Genomic DNA, 11,048 nt, shown 5'->3' with positions numbered 1-11,048 from the left:
AATCAGCCAGATGCTTCTGGAAACAGTATGATAACACTATGGAGCTTCTCAACTCTGGGTCCTGCAGGCAACATGGCTGCCCTGTCCTGTGCAAGAAATTCCTTCTGTAGAAGGCAACCAAATCTGGCTTTCCCAAAGTCACCTCTTGTTACAGCATTTATTTGAGTGTCATGGCAACTGTCTTTCTTAAAAACTGTTGACAAATTTGTGCTTTCTGTCTCTTGTCATTCTTTCTTTAGGACAAGTGACTTTGCCATAGCCAGGTGAAGACCTGTGGAGACCATGACCAAGAAAAAAATTGCTGTAATTGGAAGTGAATTCTGTCGGCTCTCTTCTGTAAAGTGCTGCCTGGATGAAGACTTGAAATCTCTGAAAGGACTGATGACATTGGAGGGCTTTGTAGGTATCAGGTAAATCTTCTTGTCCATTAATATTTGAAGCCCTCCCTGCAGATGGGTGCATGCAACATTTTATCTCATGTTAGGTAATATGAGAGCTTGATAGTGACTAAACATGATAAAATTCTGCCTGTTGACTTAATATCCCCCCATCTCACATTTTATGAGGGTTTCTCTTTCCCTATGTGGGCTTCCTTGTCTACTGTCTATAAATACCACAGACAACATTTTCATTTCATTAGTTTTTCTGTTTTTCAGAAGAGGGAAACAATCTGGTGAAGCAGGGAGGATGAGTAACAGAACAACATATATTAGAAAGCACAAAGGGATTAGAAAATGTAGAGTGGTTCCTTCTGATACATCTTAAAGGTAAATGAGCTAGAATTACCTGCTAACAACTCCTTCCAGAAATATCCCCCTCCAATCTTCAGTATTACTTTTTCTATTAAAAATATGCACATATTTTTCTGACATTTCTTATCCTTGAATAAGGTATAAAATTTGATAGTATTGCTTGCTGTAAACTTCTTGCTTTGAGGAGTTCAAAGTTCTTTGTCTTCCATATGAGGGTAGAGGGCACATGCAAATGGGTTTTCTTGTCCTTACACATACTCAGTTTTAAAGTTAAATTGTTTTAATATGCACATTCAACCCAAAAACTTGTTAGTAACCATTGACAATATCATCTATTTAAATGGTATGCTTATTAAGTGCCAAAAAGTATCAGTCACCTTCATTGATCTCTAACTTGGTTTACTATTAAACTCATTTTCTGGACAAGTGAATGGAATTGAGGTGTTACAGGTATATTTCACATCATAAAAACTAACACAGTTTTGGACAGCTACTTTAAAGTGGCCTTATGACATTTCTTAGTTGAACAAATGTGTTGTATCTTGGCTTCATCTTGGGAATTAATTCTGAATATAGTCTTATTCAGATCTATAATGAATCCTCTTAGCAAATTCCTATACCTTTATCTTAATTGGATGTGGGCTGAAAACCCTGTTAATTTGTTTTTAGTAACAGAAAATTCTACTCTTGAAATCCAGTCACACCTTAGTGTAGAAGTTAAAAGCACTGTTTTAGATTCAAAGACTGTCATTTATAAGAAGTATGGCCTTGGGCAAATCATAAAACCTCTCTGTCCACTGTTTTTTTGAATCTTTCAGAAGGGATAATAGTAATACTCCCTTTGTACAGTGATCATAGTAAGTGAATGAATAATTACATCAATCACTTATAAAGGTGACATCTCTGCGTATGGTTACATGTCAGTTATTATTCATGCCTAGAGTGAGACCCCCACATTTTGAGTCTCCTTAAGCATCTTAGCAAGGTTTGGCAAATACCAAACAGCAGTGAAATCAATTGAGGCAGGGATGATGTTGGAAGTGTAGCCATTATTCTGCCTGATTATCAGTTCTGTGGTTTTTAAACTCTAAGGGGATTTGAAGTTAAAATCTGTTGAATATACACATGGGGATTTCTTTTTTATAATCCTCTGGGCAAAATTTCAACACCTTATGAACTGCTACTTAAAAAATAAACTTTCATCTTAATGCTCTGACTTTTCTGACTTTTCTTATCACAGACATACCTATATGGTTCACTATTATATTCAAAAACCAAGAATGATGCCTGGCATATATTTCTTACCCAGTATATTTATGTTTAATAAGTGTATTTCTGAGAAGAAAGCTGTCCTGAGTGGCTGCTAAGAATGTTTATAGAACTATAGACCCTCCTTTTCACATTTTTTAGTTACATAAATGTGGAGACTAAGGTATTATAAACATCCTTTAATGGACTGAAACATATTTTGCATGTTGCTGGTGGTTACCTTGAGAACTTTTTCCTGAGATGTACTTCTCTATCAGTCTCATGATCATTATTTGGAGTCTAGTTTTCCTTGCATCCCCCAAAACCTTTTTATACTTTGTTAGAGGTTTCATATGTAGAATTGATCTAAGCACTTTGAAATTCCACCTTCACTGGTAGGTTGTCCAATAAGAACCCTGGGAATGCAGGGTTTCTATTTTCTCCTTTTTTTGTGACAGTTTCCTGGGATTCGATATATTTTTATTTTCTTCTCTGGTAGTACCATGTGTACTTTCTTATCATGATTCCTGTTTCATTTTTCTCTCTGCCAAACAAGTATTTTCTCAGACACAACCATTTCTACTTTCTGATTATGTTCCACCAACCAAACTGGTATTGTCTCCTTGTACAGCTGAAAACTTTCTAATAATAATTATATGTGCTCTTAAGACATTAATTTCAATCAATTCATGATCTCTTTATTAACATTAAGTAAGATTGATGGTAGAAAGTAGGTTGTAATATGATATATACATCAGTTTTCTTTGATGTTACCTTATGAATGAAATTACTTGAAAAGTTAATAAATTTCTTTCAAAATGCTAAGGATTTAATAAGTACTCAATACTATAAAATAATCTTGATATTTTTGAGTCAAACTGCAGATCTAAAAAATATTAAAGCAAGCTAAACTGTGCTTTTCAAACTTTAATGTACACATGAATTACTGGAGATTCTCATGAACTAATTTGGAGTATACCAAAATTCTCCATTTCTGACAAACCATAAGTGATATTTATGCTGATTATCAGATAACTATTTCACATAGTAAAGTTTTAAAGTATAGCAGATAGACAAATAGATGTCATGTGGGCACAATATAATATAAAATGGTAGTTACTGCTAAATCAGAAAATTAAATAATATACACCCTTTAATAAAATATGTTTTTTAAAAACCATAAATTTCATAACTCCTCCTTTCTCAAAAAATTGTAAAAAAGAGAATAAGACAATAAATGAATTGAAAAACACTTAAAAGAATATAGTTGTCCACATTTGCTACATATTTAAGAATTAATCACTGGGAGAAAATTGACAAAAAATGATGTCAGCCCATTCATGAGATTCTGGTGGTGTTGATCTGATGTCCCAATAAAATACTCTGCTAGGTAATATAGGAAACATGAACAGCTAAAATGTTAATTATGGCAGAGATATAGTCATAACCACAACTTAAATGAGTATTTTGGTTGAAATAGGTAAAATAAATAAGAAAAGACTTGAAAGAAGACTCCTGAAAATTTTATTAGCAGTCAAAAAGAAATAATTATGGGACAGACAAATGACTATGGTCAATTTTGAATTCCTAGAATAAATAATTATTTAATAAGAATTGAGAGAAAAATAAACCTGAATGTGGACAAATCAAACACTCTGTTTTGTGGATATTTAATTTTTTTGTAATACCCACTTTCCTAATATTTATTCATTTCTGTAATACAAAGGAAGGAGAGGGTCCAAATTGGTTAAGGTGATATTCTATAATCAAAAATAATTTAAATGTAATAGATTTGAAAACCTGTGGTTTGTGACATTTCAGTGACAGTATAATAGGCTGGATTTATATTGCATTATTTTATTGGATTACCACCTTAACCCCATGAAGTAATTAATTGGAATATTTTGAGGAAGCAAAAAGTTTGTTGTAGGAAGGAAGACACTGAATTAGAGATTAATGTCATCTGAACCAGTGCTTCTCAGTTTTCATATGCATCTGACTCATTTGAGGATTTTGTTATGTTAGTTCTGATTCAGTAAGTCTAGGGAAGGGCCTAAAATTCTGCATTTCTAACAATGTCCCTAGGGATCCCCTTTGTGTTGGTCCACAGTCCATACTTTGGGAAGCAAGGATCTACAACAATGGTTCTCAAATTTCAGTTATTTTTTCTTAAACATTTAACTTGTTTTCTTTTTATTTTATGAGTAATGCTGACAGTACCATCTTTTAACAATAATCTTTGTTTGCAAGTCTGAATATTTCCTTATAAGGCTATGTAAATTACAAGGATTCTCATATACATTGCAAAATTACTCAGAAAATATTGTACTAACTTATACTCTCCCTAGTATGTTTTGATCTAATCCATTTTAACTCATTTAAATGACTGTTACTCAGCAATAGTAACAATGGGGTAAATAAATTATACTGGAAAGAGAGTACATTTTCTTGAGAGCAATATCTCAATATATATGAAATTCTTGAGACTTATTCATTAACCTGGAAAGTTCTCACTTGGAATTTCTTGTTATTGCCATATGATGAGTGCTAAGACTGAATTTAATGTGACTACTTTGTTCACATGTTTAGAACTTTAGGTGAGATAGCTAGAATTTCTGGAGACTATTTGAATATTTCTCTATCCTAGTTATTTTCTTCCATGTGCCTAGGTTGGGCTTCCTAACAGTATTGTGGTCTCAATGTAGTTGGAGATTTTATAAAGATTTAGAATATTCCCCAAAAACCCAGGTGTTCAATCTTGGTATCCAATGCAGCATTGTCCAGAGGTGGGTCTTGTGGAAAGTTATTCATTCATTAGGGTTCTGACATCAGCAATGAATTAATTTATTGACAGCTGAGTGGATTACTAGGCAGTGGTAGAAAGAGTAGGCAGGTGGGACATGGTTGAAAAGCAGATCATGGGTTCAGGTGGGTTACCCTTGGGGACTCTATCTTGTCCTGGGCCTCTTTCTCCAACCCCTGCTTTCTGACTACCCTGAGCTGAAAAGCTTTCCTCGGCCATACCCTTCCACCATAATTTTCTGCCTTGCCTGAAGCCAAAAGCAGTGGAGCCAAAACCTCTGAATGCATAAGCCAAAATAATTCCTTCTCATTGTCAGGTATTTGGGTCACAGCTACAAAAATGAACTTCTTACATGGCTGCTGGGTTCCACCAAAGTGAGCCTTCTAAGACACGCAGGTGGAAGCTGCAAGACTAATTATTATTTACTATTGAAAGTCATTCAGTGTCATTTCAACTGTATACTGTTGGTCAAAAGCAAGTCATAAAGATACTGAGTTTCTAGGGGAAGGAACTACACAGAGACATAAGTAATGAGAGATGTATGGAGGTGGTGTATGTGTGCATTTGTTTGAATTGACATTTATTCCAGAAAATTTTTCAACTGTTCACTGGCTATTTGTAAATCATGAAATTAGTTCTCAAGTTGCCATGAATACTTCTAATTTACTGCAGGAAAATCCTGAAGAAGGGAGAGTCAGTATTTACAAATTGGTGATAATCAATGCTTCTAAGGAGATGATGTGCTTCAGTGACTACATCATCCCAGATCATTATCTTAACTTCATGCACAATTCCCAGGTCCTTGAGTATTTCAGGATGTATGCCAAAGACTTCAACCTTTTAAAGTATATCCAGTCCAAGGTAGGCACTTTTGTGGGTGTCTTTGTGTTTGAAGTTCTTCATCAAGTAAATGAATTATGTGGCTTCAATTACCAGTGCTTATGTGTAAATATTAGCTTGATATGCCCAAGTACAAAGACTCCACTATTTGTTCTCTCTCTAAAACACCCCTGGGAAAGTCTCTCATATATTTTGGTTGCAGACAAATAAAGAAACCTGCCACCAGTATTTTCATTGTATTCATTTCACACTCTGCTTATAATAAAGGAGATGATGGGAATGAATACGTATGGGAAATTTAAATCTTTCTGGTTCCACAACTTTTCCACTATTGCTTTATTCTTTTATACTTTCTGAGGCACTTTTCAATATATTATTTTATGTGATCACCAAAACAACCTGGTAAAGTACTTAGTGACTGGGAAAATATTGAGGAAGCAAAGAAGTTAAATCTGGTGGAGAGAGTAGAATACTGAATTAGGAAACAAAACCCTGAATTCTGGTACTTGTTCTTACCACTAATTAACTTGTGACCTGAGATGAGTTAGTTTCTCAACTTGAATTTATCATAATTTTTTTTTATGTAAAAGAAAATGTACTGTATGACTTTTGGTTCCTTTCTTCTCTAAAGTCTGCTGTGATTTTCCCATAATTTATAATCATGACCATAAACAGATATATCACCTGGCTTAAAACCCAAACCTTTACCTTCTTCTGTTTAGCAACAATAATAAAATGGTAATATCCTATGACCATTTCCAAAGCCAGTCACTTACAGCCCAGTGGTGCATCTGTGATGTGTTTAAATGACAGTTCTTCAACAAGTTTGTTACTGTATTAAGCAGTGATGATTAAAAGACAAAAAAATAAGTAACTTAACTAAGTAACTGTGTTTAAAGCACAGAAAAATGAAGAAAAGTACTATTATACATATAAGTAAAAAATGAAGTGATAAGTGCTATAGAGATCTATACATTGCAGCTCAGAAGAGGGATGTTTAACCCATCAGTGAAGAGGAATCAAGTTTCAGAAAAGATTTTTAGAGAAGATAATGTCCAAGCTAAGTCTTGAGTAGAAAGAAGTCTACTAAATGAAGAAGGAATAAAAGGATGATTCAAGTAGAAGTACCAGCATGTGTAAAAACACATGACAGGAACTATAAATATTACAGGATGGTTAAGGCTTAGTGTCTCTATTATTCAACCAAGACATTATAGCTAAGGCCCTAGAATCTCATTGGAATGCATTCTTGATGTTTCTTTAGAAAGGCAGAGTAACCCATATTTATTGCTTTTTTTGAAAAACTAAAAATTATACCACTATTTCCCTATCTCACAGTCTCTTTCTCTATAATTACTTGTAAAGTGGTCACATGTAAAAAGCAAAGAAAGACTCCTTTAAAAAAATAAGAGCCACTGAAATATTTTCCTGCTCTAGCATGAAAGGAAGCCTCATAGTCACATGTTTGAGGTTAGTCAAAGAGAACAGAATTTGGGTGTCAGAAGACATCAGAGAGTATGGGGATGTCTGGGGTTAGTGGAGAAATAGGTGTTTAGTGCACAGAATGTCACAGAAATACAGGAGAAATTCAGCATTTATTCAGGTGCTACAATGCCTTAAGGCAGAGACTAAAATCCTCACAAACCCTACTTTTCTAGAGGCACAGGAGAGTACATTATCTGTCAAATTCATTTTACTTTATCTGCCTTATAGAAATCTTCTCATTCAGACCACAACCTCAAACAAAACTGTTCTTTAAGGAATATAAAAATCAAATATTCTTGCAAGGATCCTAATGATGTGATGGTACCTGTGGTATCAACCTTTTGTGCAACATTTTGCAGGATAAGTCATGTCTTGGAAGATATACATTGTACTGGCTATGGTTACAGTCCCCTGTATATGTGTACTTTTCTTTCAGACCACTGTGTACCATGTTAAGAAGAGGCCTGATTTCTCTACTTCAGGTCAATGGGAGGTGGTCACTGAATGTGAAGGGAAAAAAGAAGTTAATGTCTTTGATGGAGTCATGCTTTGCACTGCTCATCACACTAATGCTCACTTACCCCTGGAAAGCTTTCCATGTGAGTGACCTACCAGAAAGGAGGTTGAACCTCAAACCATGCCTTTTACACTGAGGAATAGAAGGTTGTGGTCTGAGTAATTTTTTACCTTGGGGTGAAATAAAACTTACCCTAATTGTGCATGTTCCCTTGAAAATGGGATTTGTATTGTTGCCATTTGGACAATGGTAATTTTAGAGTTTAGAGGTCTATAAACACTCATGCCACCTCATAATGCCATTTTAGTCAAAGCTGGAATACATACAGAATGGTGATCCCATAAGATTTAATGAGGACTGAAAAATTCCAGGCTGAGTAGTATCATAGCAATTATAATATTATGGTGATGTTGATGTACAAACCCATCTGCACTGTCAGTTGTATAAAATTTTAGCTCACACAATTATGTTATGTGGCACATAATAATAAACAACATTGTTACTGGTTTATGTATTTACTACATTTAGCATACAGTATACTGCTTCTACTTATAGAAACATTTACTGTAAAGCAGACTTTCATGTTACACCAACTAGCCTCACATGTCTCATGTTTATTGTGGGTCTTGATTGCATCAGTAGGTCACATTGAGTGACTGGCCTAAACAATCTATGCTTATGTAAGTACTTCTGTGATGTTTTCACAATAATAAAACCAACTTACAGCAAATTTTTTGAGAACATACGTATTTCTGACAAGTAGAACATGATTGTATTTAGTTTCACAATGACTTTGGTCTCCATAAGGATCAAAAAGGAAGACTGTGGAACTCTTACACATCATTTGTTCAGATGTGGCACTTTTCAGTGATTGAGGAAACTAACAAATATTGAGTTCTAAGGGCTAAATGAAAGCTTGAATAATTTAGTTTCAGTTTGGGGCCTAACTTTCTTTTTCTAAAGAATGCAATTTATGTATATCCTCACGTATACAGAAACATATATACTCCAATTGAAATGGGAGTATGTAACTAAGGGAATGAAAAGACACAAGAGAATGGCAGTTTTCTGAGGCAATTTGGATTTGTGAGTCTGCAAATACAAAATACATACTACTTACAGTAAAGGAATCACAAGTTACTATTCTTGGGCTATGGAAGAAAAAATAAGCAAATGTATTCAGAATGACAAGAATAGCTGAATAAAGGGAGATCATATGGAGAATATGCGCTTCAACTTTAAATTCTACAAAAGAATGATTTTACAAATGATATCCATAATATAAACTATCATCCAAAATTATTTTATGTTCTCTTGCAGGAATTGAGAAGTTCAAAGGACAGTACTTCCATAGGCAAGACTATTAAAATGCAGAGGCATTGGCTGGAAGAAGAGTCATTATAATTGTTGGGAATTATGGAGGAGATCTTGCTGTAGAGATTAGCTACACAGCCAAGCTGGTTTGAATCAATGATTTACTTTGCTCCATTCTACTTTCAGTCTTATCAAGAAGGTAGACTCAACAGATTATGGATGGCTGCACATTGCCCATCAGTACCAGTGGCAAATACAGGGCTTGGTTTCATTGCCTCAATTGGCATCATGATTGATGCTAATGGAGGGGCATTACTGGTTAGAGTTCCACTCTTCAGTTGGCTTTATACTAAGGAATAAGTTCACTGCTTCAGGCTGCACTCAGAATCCCAGTTAGGACTGGGGCTGTAGCTCAGTGGCAAAGTGCTGGCCTGGCATGTGTGAGGCACTGGGTTCCATCTTTAGCACCACAGAAAAATAAGCAAATAAAACAAAGGCATATGTCCATCTACAACTACAAAAAAATTTTTTAATGAATCCTAGTTAACTTCTCCCTGGCTTTGAGGAAGACCAGGTATTTGCTGGAAGAGGTTGTTTAAATGCAATATTGAGAATGTGAATTGTCCATTGGTCAGAAGAAATTCCATGTTCTCACATAAAGGAAGGTGCATTTTGGTAATTAAAAACTTTTACTTAACAGAATGGTGGGTGAATTTCCTTTTTGCCACTCAAATGGAAAAAAAAAAGAAGCAATCTAATCTTTCCAAAAACATAGGGATATCATCATTTACCCACTGAGCCACTTCCCCAGCCCTTTTTATATTTTATTTAGAAACACTCACTGAGTTGATTAGGAGCTTGCTAAATTGCTGAGGCTGGCTTTGAACTCGTGATCCTCCAGCCTCAGCCTCTGGAGTCACTGGGATTATAGGCATGCACCACTGAGCCCAGCCTATTCCATGATTTTTAATGAGTCCTATAGGTGGTAAGTGCTAGTGAAGTTCAGAGGAGGAGAGAGTATTCTCAGTCTGAATGGTCAGTGATGTTCTCATAGAGGTAGACAACTTGATCTGAATCTTAAAAATGAATGGGCTGAGGAGAATTTAAAAGTGGAGAACTTTTCAAGCACATTAACTTTAAACAGAAAATTAATGGTGGATCACAGTGAAATATATTCTTGGACAGTGTTTGGGAAGGAAAATGACAGAAAAAAAATTTTAAAGGATTATACAGAACTAAAATGCCACACTAGTGAGTTTGAACTTAATCTTGAATAAAGGAGGAGTGCTTTCAGGTCGTGAGCCAGAATGATAAAAGTAAAAAATATTTTCCATGCCTTAGGTATTCCTCAGCACCAGGAGTGGGGCTTGGATCCTGATTCATGTAGGGGACCATGGATATCCTTTTGATATGGTACACTTTTCTCAACTTAAACATCTTATATCAAAGATATGTGGCCAAGCATTAACAAATACATTTTTGGAAAAAAAGTATGAATCAAAGATTTGATTATAAAATGTTGGCCTGATGCCTAAACACAGGTATGTTCTCAGGATGGGAATGGATTTGATAATGGCTAAGATACAAGAACAAGGATTGTTCACACAGGCTAACAGAGCTATCTCTATCCATACATTAAGAAAATCAAGAGAATTTGAAATTCAATTTTTACCTTATCAACCACAGAAGAACAAGATCTGCTGGTCTAAAGGATTTCTGTCACTTACTCTCATTGGCATTAACCATTTTTTTATTCTTTCAGTTATTATTTCTTTTTATATTGTGCTCAACAACAACAAAAAGGTAGTGCAGGGCAGTGCATCATTCAGTGAACAAATATGGGGCACCTGTTGTGAGCAAGGCATCACATTGGGCATGAAATACAGAAAGAAAAGACATGATAATACAAATAATACCTTACCTTTTTTGAAGAGTTTTAAAGACAAGCATAGTGATGAATTATATGTATTATCTCATTTAACCCTCACAAATGGCCCTGGGGATCCATACCTTTTTTAATGTCCATTTTACAGATTAAAAAAATTGAAACTAAGAGAAACTAAGTAATTTGCCCCAGGCACACATGAGT

General features: G+C 34.9%; 1 pseudogene; it reads left to right on the top strand.

Moving 5' to 3' along the window:
• Positions 1-282: 282 nt before the first annotated feature.
• LOC124974437 (flavin-containing monooxygenase 5-like) lies at positions 283-9,646 on the top strand (annotated as a pseudogene).
• Positions 9,647-11,048: the final 1,402 nt, after the last annotated feature.

Source organism: Sciurus carolinensis, unplaced genomic scaffold, assembly GCF_902686445.1.
Source record: "Sciurus carolinensis unplaced genomic scaffold, mSciCar1.2, whole genome shotgun sequence".
Taxonomy (NCBI): Eukaryota; Metazoa; Chordata; class Mammalia; order Rodentia; family Sciuridae; genus Sciurus; species Sciurus carolinensis.
Note: the sequence above shows the minus strand (reverse complement) of the source record. Positions and strands in the feature narration are given on the sequence as shown.